Source organism: Triticum aestivum, chromosome 5A (genome assembly GCF_018294505.1).
Source record: "Triticum aestivum cultivar Chinese Spring chromosome 5A, IWGSC CS RefSeq v2.1, whole genome shotgun sequence".
Lineage (NCBI taxonomy): Eukaryota > Viridiplantae > Streptophyta > Magnoliopsida > Poales > Poaceae > Triticum > Triticum aestivum.
Window position 1 is genome coordinate 160847782 of NC_057806.1, and position 14446 is coordinate 160862227.

Sequence of the window (14446 nt, forward strand, 5' to 3'; positions counted from 1 at the left end):
AAATTGATATAAATATCACTGGAAACGGATGCACGGATTGCAAACGACAAGCAAAACAAATATGGCACCGGTCTGCGATTAACAACATGAGGCCATCTAAATGCATTAAGAACAACAAGCTACTGCACTCTAACATAGCAACAAAATACATGGAAGCGATCCACACAAGATGCTTGACAAAAGATGAACACTGAGCTACGGCTAATTCACTCAATAGCAGGTTCAAACAAGAATGTCAAAAGTGCAAAAGATATCAGGTTACAAACTTAGTGAAAATAACATGTCAGGAATTTAACATCAGGAAGCAATGTTTGGAGCATGATAACAACATGCTACAGGAACATATCATGGAAAAGCAAGTCATGGCATGAAGCTACTCAAAGCATACAACAAAAGAACCTTACTGACCTTAAGCCAAAAGGGATCAGAAAATACAATGGCAACCATGTGAACATAGCAATTATCGTTAACAGATTCAGACTTAGTAGAAAACTGGAACATGTCAAAACATATATTAAGTAGGCATGTTTACGAGCTCGATGCACTCACCACAAGGCATTGCTGACAAACTAAGCATACACCCAGCAAGTAGACATGGCATAGAAGCTAAACATGGCAAGAACAACAACATAGCATGCATGGATCAACTACAACAACCTCGGCAAAAATGCTTAACATGTAAACATTCTGCCAGGAACATTTTATAGCAAAAGTAGAGCTCGATTGAGTCAAGCTAGGGTGCTCCATAATTGCAAACAAAGACATGGATGGATAGAGCACAACAATATCTACAAAACATCCTTACTGATCATGCTCAAAAGAGGCATGGATCACTCTGTAGCAACATGAATACATGGCATAAAAATATTGACAGGACAAAGACTTAGAAGATTTCTAAGTCCCTGAAATCAGCAACATTACGAGGGCTACTTTGCATGCTTGTGCTAGTCACCACAGAGATCACAAAAATACATGGCATACACCCCTGTAAAGATAGCATGCCATACTTCAAAACACATGTAGGGCTCAAGCTCATAGGAGGCACCCATTAATCATGGCAAAAATGACAAATGTCCAATTACTGATAAGAATCTGAAACTAATATAAACTAGCACTCTTGCAACAGCATTTAGGGCATCAAGATGAGCTCAAACGAACATGGTGCAATGGAATGAAATGAAGTACTCGTCGAGGCGAACAATTTGATATGCTACACGGCCAAAACGGAGCCACGGTTGCAGAGTTATGCCATGATGAAAATATGCAAAAATTACTGGGAGAGGGAAAAAGTCTACCCTCACAATCCAGATCTGGATCGGGCCGGTTCAGAGAACGAGGTCCGCCGGAGATGGGGGTCGCTGGAGGTCGGAGAAGAGGGCCGGCAAGGTCGGGGCATCGGAGGGCGACCGGACGACGAGGTGGCGTCGGTCGGCGAGGAGCGCGGCGCCTCGGGCGGTGCGAAAGCCGAGGCGGCGAGCGGCGATGTCGGAGGCGGGTGGCGACGGGGTGGCGCCGGCAAGAGGAGGCTGGCGCGGGGCGGCGATGGGCCGGGGGCCGGCCGTGGGCTGACGGGCCCGCGGTGGAGGCGGCGATGTGGGGCGTGAGCGGCGAATCCCGGCGTGCCACGTGGCGGCGGCGCGTAGGTCGGACGTGTCCGGCACAGCGGATTTCGTCCGACGCGCGATGGAGGAGGGGGGCTAGGTTTGGGATCCGGAATTTTCAGGGGGAGGTCTATATTTATAGGTAGAGGGAGCTAGGAGGCTCCAAGTTGAGCACGGTTTTCGACCACGCGATCGTGATCGAACGACCTAGATGATGGAGGGGGTTTAGGTGGGTTTTGGGCCACTTTGGAGAGGTGTTGGGCTGCAACACACACGAGGCCTTTTCGGTCCCTCGGTTAACCGTTGGAGTATCAAACGATGTCCAAATGGCACGAAACTTGACAGGAGGTCTACCAGTAGTTAACCAAGGCCGCTTGGCAAGTATCGGTCCAATCCGAGAACATTTAATACCCGCACAAGAAAAGAGGTAGAAAGGGACACCGGAGGACATAGGAGCGCCGGAATGCAAAACGGACAACGGGGAAAATGCTCGGATGCATGAGACGAACACGTATGCAAATGCAATGCACATGATGACATGATATGAGATGCATGACAAAGAAAAAAACAAAACGAAGACAAAAACCCGACAACGAGGAAATATCATAACTTAGTGCCGGAAATGGCAAGAGTTGGAATACAAATATGGCAAGTTACATACGGGGTGTTACATGGGGGCTCGATATGGTCGGACCCCTCAAATGGGGAACCCATAAGAGAAAATACTTACTGGTCATGGTAGATAAATTCACCAAATGGATAAAAGCCAAACCTGCCAAAACGGCTGAATTCGGACTGGTGATAGAGTTCATATCCGGTGTTGTACACCATTATGGCGTCCCCCATAGCATCATCACTGACAACGACACAAACTTTACAGCCCACGAGGTGAAACTTTGGTGCAGCAACATTGGCATTAAGCTCGATCATGCTTCTGTCTATCATCCGCAAACTAACGGTCAAGTCGAACGAGCGAATGGTCTTATCATGAGCGGCATTAAACCCAGATTACTCCGATCTTTCAAAGGAATCAGACACTCATTGGGTAGAGGAGCTCGACTCCGTACTATGGGGGTTGCGGAAAATGCTGAATCACACTACCGGATACACACCGTTTTTATGGTGTACGACACTGAGGTGGTGCTACCTTGCGACATAATTCATGACTCACCTCGAGTGGGCATGTACGAAGAAAGAGAGGCCGAGCTCGATCGGCCGGATAGTTTGGATGCCCTGGAGGAGGAGCGCGACGTGGCAAAAGCCCGTTCCGCATTCTATCAGCAACAGGTCGAAGGTATCAAAGCAGAGAAGTGCGGGCCAAAACCTATAACGTTGGCGAACTAGTTCTACGCCTGCCGGAGAAGAAAAAGAACAAGCTCAAGCCCAAATGGGAAGGTCCCTTCATTATCGACCAGGTTCTGACCGGTGGAGCGTACCATCTGCGTGATGCATCGAATAATCGACTCGAGCCAAACCCATGGAACGCAGCCAGACTCCGAAGATTCTACGCCTAGCGCCGGACTCTATGTTCGTCTCCTTATCTCCATGATTTTTTGCACACCTGTTTTTTCTCTCTCTTTCTTTCTCTCTTTTCTCTTCAAGGACCTAAGGGGCTACATTTGTGTCTTGGTTACACAATCTTGATGCGCTAACTATGCTCAATATACCTGGGGGCTTCCTGTACAGAAGCTTAATCTAATTACCTTTCCAGGCTTTATGCCCCGCACATGTGTTATTCTTCCGCATGTACCTTTTTTTGCCATTATATGCATCGATGTGACTTAAGTTTTGGCCAAGCTAGGTTGCCTGTCTCTTGTATTTATGCCCTATGTTCCCATTAATTCGGCTAGGGCATAAGGGGAGCACATCTGCGATTGTTACTGCCGGGTCAGCCGGATGTGTACCTCAGACTGGGTGAAGCCGAAAGCTAGCGTTCTTAAGGGAATTTTCGGTCGGTGAATAAAATATGACTTTCATTTAAATTACTACACGCCCCTAGATGTTTTTAACCCGCGTCTCGCAGTTCGAACATGCACATTTGGGCATGCGTACCCAGGGAAAGGAACCCTTAACGGAACTATTCTCCCTGGAAGATGTTTCTTACTATCCATGTAATATAACATAGCTAGTTGGGTACTTGTTTGTTCAAGCACTTATGACCCCTACGCCTGGTTTCCATGCATACCTCAGTTTTTATATAACCGAGTGGGTATTCGGATACACTCCGGACTATCGGGTCCAGAGGTTGAAGCGAAAAGGTCCACCATGACAAATGATTTACAATTCGGCTAGGGATATTACATATGTCACTTGAAGTACACAGTCATTAAGACTGATTAAATTCCTCTTCTATACCATCCAATAGGCTATCTAGCCTACAATCCTGTTGGGAATACTTTGCGGCTAATTCTACTTGATCATACACTAAACTGACGGGGATCTCTTTCCCATCGGGCCCCACAGATCCGACCTCGGCCATGTGGTTTGGGTCAAATGCCTCTGGTGAGAAGCAAGCATCATGGAGTACGGCCCGGTGACGCCTATGATTCATGGCGCTCTCCACTTATGAATTTGTAGCAGATAGTCTACCCGCATCCTCTGTAGGAGGAGCATCCGGCGTCCGCCCAATGTTGGCTTCCGCCTCTATGTCCGGCCCTGGAGCCCGAATTGTGGAGGCGTGATCGGCAGCCTCTCCGGATATACTCCGGCGAGCATTTTTTCTATTAAAGAAGCATGGACGTCATTACATTTTGAGAAAGACGACAACCACGGAGCAAGGTTTTGTGTCATACCTCTGCGCCGGCATCTTCGTCCTGACCACCTTCCTTTTTGGCCTACCCGGCTTCGGTGCCTCTTGCTGGCGAGTTGCTGCGGGTTCGGCACGGCGTCTTGAATGCCTTCCCTGTAAAACACCATATGTGTACGGTAGGTGAAGTGTCTAAAAGGGGATCCTATTTTTGGAGTTGGGATTTTGGTTTTCCTTACGTGCGACGGAGGGAGTAGTCCGGGATAGTCGGCCATTATGGCCACCATGGCGTCATCGCAGCTCAATTGATAGAATTGTCTGTCTATTAGCTCCACGAATATGTCAGGATCCTCTTTGAGTCCGGGACCAAGGGCCCGGTCAGGGTCCTCTAGTTGTGGAGATGGACTGTTGACCTCCCTTACAGCTTTTCACAGTTCTTGCCGTAAAATGGCAAGGTGAGTACCCACGACGAAGAATGCGAGAAGAATGGGAGTAAAGAGGTATAACTCACCCAGCTTGGAAGGTTGTACATGGAGAATCCATCCCGTGGCTTGATACGGATGAACTCCTCTTCCTCTCCCTTGAACAACTCAGACATAATTTTTGCTAAAGCAGCAGCGAAGTCCGGTCCATTACGCCCGCAACGGGTGGCATCATCTTCCCCATTAAAACACCACAGGGGGTGCCCTCGATATTGAAGTGGTTGCACTCCTCGCGTTATGCATATTGACATAACCTTGATTATTGTCAATCCTGATTGAGCCAGCTCTTTAATCCGGTTCATCAGGTAAAGGACTTCTCCGTTGTCTTCCTCCTGGGGGCTCCGTGGGCGCCAGCTTCGGTGTTTCTTCAGAGGAGCATTGTTGAACTCAGGAAGACCCCACCGAACAGGGTCTGGAAGGGGGACATCCTCCATATAAAACCACTTCGAAGGCCAGTCTTCGGACGTCCTCTTCGGAGTACCGGACAGGTATCCAGTTTTGGCGATGCGCCATATTTCGGCTCCTCCCACTTGATAAAGTGACCCCTTCTGTCTGCGGGGCACAAGGCAAAATAACCTTTTCCACAGCTCGAAATGAGCCTCGCAGCCCAGAAATAGCTCGCAAAGGGCAACGTAGCCGGCGATGTCTAATATGGAAGCAAGGGTGAAATTATGTAGTTGGATACCGTAAAACTCCAGGAGCCCACGGAGGAACGGATGAATTGGAAATCTGAGTCCCCTTAGTAAGTAAGGAACAAGGCACACCCGCTCCCCCTTAGAGGGGCTGGGGAAGCTCTCCGCTTGCTCCCCGCCATTATAGGTGGCTAGCCCGGCTTGGACGGGGACCATATATGCTGGAGGGAGAAATCCCTGAGTCTGCAGCTCTACTAATCGACTGTGTGGGACTGAACACCTCTCCCAATCACCGGGCTTAGGGCTACGAGGGCGGGAGGAGGAGCTGCGGTGGTCGGCCATGTTGGAGTGGATTTTTCTGAAGCACGCTCCGATGGATTCTCGCCGTGGGAGGATGGTATGGATTGGATCTAAGAATCGCCATCCCTTTAATAGACAATTTATTTACCTTGCTAGGGGGGCGAATGTAAAAATGCCCTGGCTTCTCGTATTCGTTCGACGCATGGAAGATAGCCCTTATTGAGCACAGAATCCAAGAAGTCCAACATTTATGGGTCCGGACACTACTTAACAGACATTCAAGACTTGGAGAAGAACCCGCCTTGCAAGGCCGAAGACAACACTGCGCGCAGGACTCATCGTCATTGAAGCCTGGTTCAGGGGCTACTGAGGGAGTCCTGGATTAGGGGGTCTCCGGACAGTCGGACTATATCCTTTGGCCGGACTGATGGACTATGAAGATACAAGATTGAAGACTTCGTCCCGTGTCCGGATGGGACTCTACTTGGCGTGGAAGGCAAGCTAGGCAATACTGATATGTATATCTCCTCCTTTGTAACCGACCTTGTGTAACCCTAGCCCCCTCCAGTGTCTATATAAACCGGAGGGTTTAGCCCGTAGGACAACAGACAATCATACCTTAGGCTAGCTTCTAGGGTTTAGCCTCTTCGATTTCCTGGTAGATCAACTCTTGTAATCGGAGAAGCCTCCCCCAAGCTTGTGGGAGACTCTCTTCTTCAATTTGCACGAAATTATATATTTCCCTTAAGGCAACTTGTTTCTTATGAGCGGGGAAATATTTAGCAGAGAAGTAATAAATCATATCTTGGGGACTATGCACACAACCAGGATCAAGAGAATTAAACCATGTTTTAGCATCACCCTTTAATGAGAACGGAAATAACTTAAGGTTATAGTAGTAACTATTTTTTCCTCATTAGTGAACAGGGTGGCTATATCATTTAATTTAGCAAGATGTTCCACAATAGTTTCAGATTCATAGCCATAAAAATGATCAGATTCAACCAAAGTAATTAACTCAGGATCGATAGAGAAATCATAATCCTTATCAGAAATACAGATAGGTGAAGTAGCAAAAGCAGGGTCATATTTCATTCTAGCATTAAAAGAATTTCTGAGGGAGTCCTGGATTAGGGGGTCTCCGGACAGCCGGACTATATCCTTTGGCTAGACTATTGGACTATGAAGATACGAGATTGAAGTCTTCGTCTCGTGTTTAGATGGGACTCTACTTGGCGTGGAAGGCAAGCTAGGCAATACAGATATGTATATCTCCTCCTTTGTAACCGACCTTGTGTAACCCTAGCCCCCTCCAGTGTCTATATAAACCGGAGGGTTTAGTCCGTAGGACAACATACAATCATACCATAGGCTAGCTTCTAGGGTTTAGCCTCTTCGATCTCGTGGTAGATGAACTCTTGTAATACTCATATCATCAAGAACAATCAAGCAGGACGTAGGGTATTACCTCCATCAAGAGGGCCCGAAGCTGGGTAAACATCGTGTCCCCTGCCTCCTGTTACCATCCGCCTTAGACGCACAGTTCGGGACCCCCTACCCAAGATCCGACAGTTTTGACACCGACACTTTCCTTTGAGCTTAGCTAACAGCCTCCTAGGATCATATCTATCATTGCAAGCTAAGATGTCTCTAGCAGTTTCTTCATCCATAACATAATCTTCAGGCACAATAGGAAATTCATATCTAGGTGGAGAACCTTCATCATCACTTTCATCCATATTATCAGTTTCAATAATTTCATTCTCTCTAACCCTAGCAAGTTGTTCATCAAGAAATTCACCTAGTGGCACAATATTATCAAGCATAGAAGTAGTTTCATCATAAGCATCATGCATAGCAGAAGTGGCATCATCAATAACATGCGACACATCAGAATAAATAGTAGGAGTAGGTGTCACAAGTTTACTCAAAATAGAAGGTGAATCAAGTGCAGAGCTAGATGGCAGTTCCTTACCTCCCCTCGTAGTTGAGGGAAAAAAGCCTTCCATCATGGCCAGTCCCCAGGCTCCTCTTCGCACCCCCATGGCCCTTAAGAGGGCGATTGGCAGAGTTGCTCGGTGCCTCATCTTCAGCTGAGTCGACTCCAGACGCAGGGCTATCTTCCCCTCGCAGATCTAGTCTCTGTTTGAGCAGGATTGGCCTCAATCGGCAACGATGTGATGGCTGGAAATTTCCCCAACCCCAATAAGGTGGATAGGGTGTGCTTCGTCCCATTCCTATTGCGGGGCCTAGGATTCCCAATCCATCCCTTCCTGAATTTTCCAACGCTCCTTTAAAGAAGAGCTTCAACTGGCGTCCCGAAGTCCTAAGGAGGAAAATAGTGCAGAAATAAAAATGTTGGTTAGGAAGGCCAGATTACTCGCCCATACCGAGCTCTCGATAATCAAGGTTATGGCTATTGCAATAAAGAGGTGCGTCCAGCATCTTCAATCCAGAGTAACTCCCTTATGGTGTTATAACGGAGAAGATGACGCGTCCCGTTATAGGCGCAAGGGTCCGGATACCCCTGACGAACTGGCCACAATCTTGGCCGACCTATATAAGGCTGAAAAAGAAGTTTTCCTCCGCTTAAATTGCCGAGAAGGCTATTCCATGTACAATCCTATTGAAGGGATAAGATTTTGATTGCATGTGCTGCCTTATTGCTGTCACGACATGCTAATCTAGTTTGTTCTTTATTAAAACAGTCATGGCGGAAGATGATTGAGGACGTTCACTATCCTTCCCCACAGCCAGAGGATCATAATCGCGATGGAGATCGTGACTTTCACGAGGATCCTAACATATACATAGAGTTCGATGATGGGGTATTTTATCAAGCGAGCCTTGACGGCTCGGAAGTGGCTATCACCGCCGACTACCCCCGCCCCTATCCCTTCTCCATCGTAAGTATTCAGAGGGATCTTAAAAGAAAGTCCCTACTTACATATTTGTCCATTATACTGATCCAGACTTTGATAGGATCGGCGCTCGGTGGACCGTACCTCCTCAAGGGCAGCTCATACGCAGGTTAATCATTCAAAATGAAAGGGGACCGGGAGTGCTGCAGAAACCTCACAGTCTTCCAAGCGGTATGTCCGCTTAATACATGCCTGGGTATGAGTCGGATTGTTTAAAGTCCCCCTTTATCCTTGATGTCAGGAGAAACATGTGGCAGACAGTGGGAAAACGCCTTGTTAGCCGAATGTCCGCCAATCTGGTGCCGGACTCGCCAACTAGGACGAGAGCCGATCCACTGCCAGTTCCGCCGCCTCATGAGGATTCAGATGATGTATCTATCATGAATTCTGAAGTGGACAGCGTGATGAACCACCGTCGATTGAAAGAGCCACACGTGCTCCGGCCTTTTCCGAGCAAGAGTTTACCGCACTCAACTCGGTGGATGCTTATATCTGAGCCGCTCGAGACGGACTTGTCGGAGTCACCCAGTTGTTCTCGAAGGATATACAGGTAAAATTTTATGCAATTTTGATAGTCGTATGCCAGTATCCCCCAAGACTTGAAGCGGCAAGGCAAACCGATTTAAGGATTTATATGACCCACATGTTCTCCAAGAGAAGAATACTGCGCTATCCCAGGAGCTGAAGATAAATCAGACGCAGCTGAATGCCGTCACCGCCGAACTGGCAGAAATGAAAAAGGTCGCAATGAGCGCGTCCGGGAAGAAAAAACACAAGGAGGAAAAAGACAAAGAATCCGCAGAGATAGAGAGCTTAAAGGCTCAGTTATCGGCCACGCAGAAAAAAAATGAGAAGCTGAAGGGCGGCATGTTCGGTATGTCTTCCTTTCTTTTTTTAAACCACCCTAAGGGCTCATTTATAGTCCATAATTCGGAATATCATAACTCTACTGCTGCAGATCTGTTAACTGGTCGACCGAAGGAAGAAGTATCCAGATTTCGAGGTGATGTGTTGAAGGAACTGTTTGTGGTACATGCTCGGGCCCGGAAAGCCATGAGGAGCATGGTCAAGGCATTATGGCCATATGATACCCCTCCGGAAAGTATGGAGGGCTTGGCAAACCTGTTTAGAGGTGCCCGGTGATACGTCTCCAACGTATCTACTTTTCGAAACACTTTGCCCTTGTTTTGGACTCTAACTTGCATGATTTGAATGGAACTAACCCAGACTGACACTGTTTTCAGCGGAATTGCCTTGGTGTTATTTTTGTGTAGAAATAAAAGTTCTCGAAATGACCTGAAAATTAACGGAGGATATTTTTGGAATATATAAAAAATACTGGTGAAAGAATCCACGTCAGGGGGCCCACACCCTGTCCATGAGGGCGGGGGGCGCGCCTGCCCCCCTGGGCACGCCCCCTGCCTCATGGGCCCCCTGACGCTCCACCGACCTCAACTCCAACTCCATATATTCACTTTCGGGGAGAAAAACATATGAGAGAAGGATTCACCGTGTTTTACAATACGGAGCCGCCGCCAAGCCCCAATCTCTCTCAGGAGGGCTATCTGGAGTCCGTTCGGGGCTCCGGAGAGGGGAATCCGTCGCCATCGTCATCATCAACCTTCCTCCATCACCAATTTCATGATGCTCACCGCCGGGAGTGAGTAATTCTATCGTAGTGTTGTTGGCCGGTGATGGGTTGGATGAGATTTATCATGTAATCGAGTTAGTTTTGTTAGGGTTTGATCCCTAGTATCCATTATGTTCTGAGATTGATGTCGCTATGACTTTGCTACACTTAATGCTTGTCACTAGAGCCTGAGTGCCATGATTTCAGATCTGAACCTATTATGTTTTCATGAATATATGTGAGATCTTGATCCTATTTTGCAAGTCTATAGTCACCTATTATGTGTTATGATCCGTTAACCCCGAAGTGACAATAATCGGGATACTTACCGGTGATGACAGTAGTTTGAGGAGTTCATGTATTCACTATGTGTTAATGCTTTGGTCCGGTACTCTATTAAAAGGAGGCCTTAATATCCCTTAGTTTCCGATAGGATCCCATCGCCACGTGAGGGTAGGACAAAAGATGTCATGCAAGTTCTTTTCCATAAGCACGTATGACTATATTCGGAATACATGCCTACATTACATTGATGAACTGGAGCTAGTTCTGTGTCACCCTATGTTATAACTATTGCATGAGGAATCGCATCCTACATAATTATCCATCACTGATCCATTGCCTATGAGCTTTTCATATATTGATCTTCGCTTATTTAGTTTTCCGTTGCTACTGTTACAATGACTACAAAACCAATACTGTTAATTTTGCTACCGTTACCGCTACTATTATATTACTTTGCTACTAAATAATTTGCTGCAGATATTAAGTTTCCAGGTGTGGTTGAATTGACAACTCAGCTGCTAATACTCGAGAATATTCTTTGGCCCCCCTTGTGTCGAATCAATAAATTTGGGTTGAATACTCTACCCTCGAAAACTGTTGCGATCCCCTATACTTGTGGTTTATCAAGACTATTTTCTAGCGCTGTTGCCGGGGAGCATAACTCTATTATTTGAGTCCCTTGGGTTATATCTGCTGATCACTATGAAGAACTTGAAAGATCAAAGAACCAAGATTTTTTCCTTGAACTACAAGGGGAGGTAAGGAACTGTCATCTCTTTTGAGTAAACTTGCGACACCTACTCCTGCTATTCATTCTGATATGTCCCATGTTATTGATGTTGCCACTTCTGCTTTGCATGATGCTTATGATGAAACTATTTCTATGCTTGATACTACTGTGCCACTAGGTGAATTTCTTGATGAACAACTTGCTAGGGCTAGCGAGAATGAAATTATTGAAACTGATAGTATTAATGAAAGTGATGATGAAGATTCTCCCCCTAGATATGAATTGCCTATTGTGCCTGAGGGTTATGTTAAGGATGAAGAAACTACTAGAGACTTCTTAGCTTGCAATGATAGATCTGATCTTAAGAAATTATCAGCTAAGCTTAAAGAAAAATCCTTAAATGCTAGAATGAAATATGACCCTGCTTTTGCTCTTTCACCTATCTTTATTTCTGATAAGGATTATGATTTCTTTGTCGATCCTGAGTTAATTACTTTGGTTGAACCTGATCCTTTTTATGGCTATGAATCTGAAACTGTTGTGGCACATCTTACTAAATTAAATGATATAGCTACCCTATTTACTCATGATGAGAAAACTCACTACTACTTATCCTTAAGTTGTTTCCGTTCTCATTAAATTGTGATGCTAAAACATGGTTTAATTCTCTTGATCCTAGTTGTGTGTGTAGTCCCCAGGATATGATTTTTTACTTCTCTGCTAAATATTTCCCCGCTCATAAGAAACAAGCTGCTTTAAGGGAAATATATAATTTTGTGCAAATTGAAGAAGAGAGCCTCCCACAAGCTTGGGGGAGGCTTCTCCAATTACTTAATGCATTGTCTGATCATCCTCTCAAGAAAAATGAAATTCTTCATATCTTTTATAATGGACTAACCGATGCTTCCAGAGACTACCTGTATAGTTGTGCTGGTTGTGTTTTCAGGGAAAGAACTATTGATCAAGATGAATTGCTATTGAATAATATGTTGAGTAATGAAAATGATTGGACACTTCCTGAACCAACTCCGAAGAAAAGAGGTATTCTATCTCTCAGTCCTGAAGATATGCAAGAGGCAAAGAAATCTATGAAAGAAAAAGGTATTAAAGATGAAGATGTTAAGAATTTACCACCTATTGAAGAAATACATGGTCTTGATAACCCGACACAGGTAGTAAAGGTAAATTCTCTCTACAGATTTGACAAAGGTGATATTCCTCATTATAAGTCTGCTAGCCAATGCTAAGATGAGTTTGATAATTGTACTGTTAAACAAGAAAACTTCAATCCTTATGTTGGTAGACAATTGAAACACAATGCTGATATGCTTGAGCACTTGGGTGATTATAAGTCTAGAGTTAAAGGTGAACTTAAACTCATTAGTAAACATGCTTCTATGGTTACCACTCAAGTAGAACAAGTGCTTAAAGCTCAGAATGATTTGCTCAATGAATTAAATAATAAGAAAAATGATAATGCTATTAGAGTTATGACTAGAGGGGGTAAAATGACTCAGGAACCTTTGTATCCTGAGGGCCAGCCTAAGAGAATTGAGCAAGATTCTCAGAGAACTAATGTTGATGCACCTAGTTCTTCTAAGAAGAAGAAGAAGGAAAATGATAGAACTTTGCATGCTTCTAGTGAATCTGTTGTTGACACACCTAAGAATCCCAATGATATTTCTATTTCTGATGCTGAAACACAATCTGGTAATGAACATGAACCCAGTGATAATGTTAATAATGATATTCATGTTGATATTCAACCTAGCAATGACAATGATGTAGAGATTGAACCTGCTGTTGTTCTTGATAACCCACAATCAAAGAATCAACATTATGATAAGAGAGACTTTGTTGCTAGGAAGCACAGTAAAGTAAGAGAACCATGGGTTTAGAAACCCATGCCTTTTCCTCCTAAACCATCCAAGAAAAAGGATGATGAGGATTTCGAGCGCTTTGTTGAAATGATTATTCCTATGTTTTTGCGTATGCGTTTGACTGATATGCTTAAAATGAATCCTTATGCTAAGTACATGAAAGATATTGTTACTAATAAAAGGAAGATACCGGAAGCTGAAATTTCCACCATGCTTGCTAATTATACTTTTAAGGGTGGAATACCAAAGAAACTAGGAGATCCAGGAGTACCAACTATACCATGCCCCATTAAAAGAAACTATGTTAAAACTGCTTTATGTGATTTTGGAGCCGGTGTCAGCGTTATGCCTCTCTCTTTATATCGTAGACTTGATTTGAATAAGTTGACAGCTATTGAAATATCTTTCCAAATGATTGATAAATCAACTGCTATACGTGTCGGTATTTGTGAGGATGTGCCTGTTGTGGTTGCAAATGTTACTATTTTAACGGACTTTGTTATTCTTGATATTCCCGAGGACGATAGTATGTATATTATTCTTGGAAAACCCTTTTTGAATACTGCAAGGGCTGTTATTGATTGCAACAAAGGAAATGCCACTTTTCATGTTAATGGTAATGAACATACAGTACACTTTCTGAGGAAACAACCTCAAGTCCATACTATTAATTCTATTGGAAAAATTTCAACGATCACTATTGGAAGTTTTGAATTCCCTCTTCCTACTGTCAAGAAGAAATATGATATTCTTATTGTTGGCGATATGCATATCCCCATTGAGGTAACCTAGTGTTATTCAAAATTTCTCCGGTTTCATGCGATTCGGAATGAGTTTGTTAACAAGACTTGATCAACCTTGTTAGTGGACTTGTTTTGATGAGCATGAGATGGATGAAGTTAGAAAGCACAACTTTCTGTACCCTCTTTTTACTTTCCGTTATTTATCTTAAATAAAGTAAAAATAGTATTTTTATGTCTGTTTTCTGAATTATCCTTGCAATAAAAAATACCCCGAAAATAAAAGTTCTCCAAATGCCCTGAAAATGAAATATGATTTTTCCAGAATATTTAAGAATTATTAGCACTGAGAACACACCAGGGGGCCTCACCATGTGCCCACGAGGGTGGAGGGCGCGCCCACCCCCTAGGCGTGCCCCCTGCCTCGTGGACCCCACGTGGGTCCCCTCCACTTATTCTTGCACCCACACACTTTGTCTTGCTCCATAAAAAATCATCC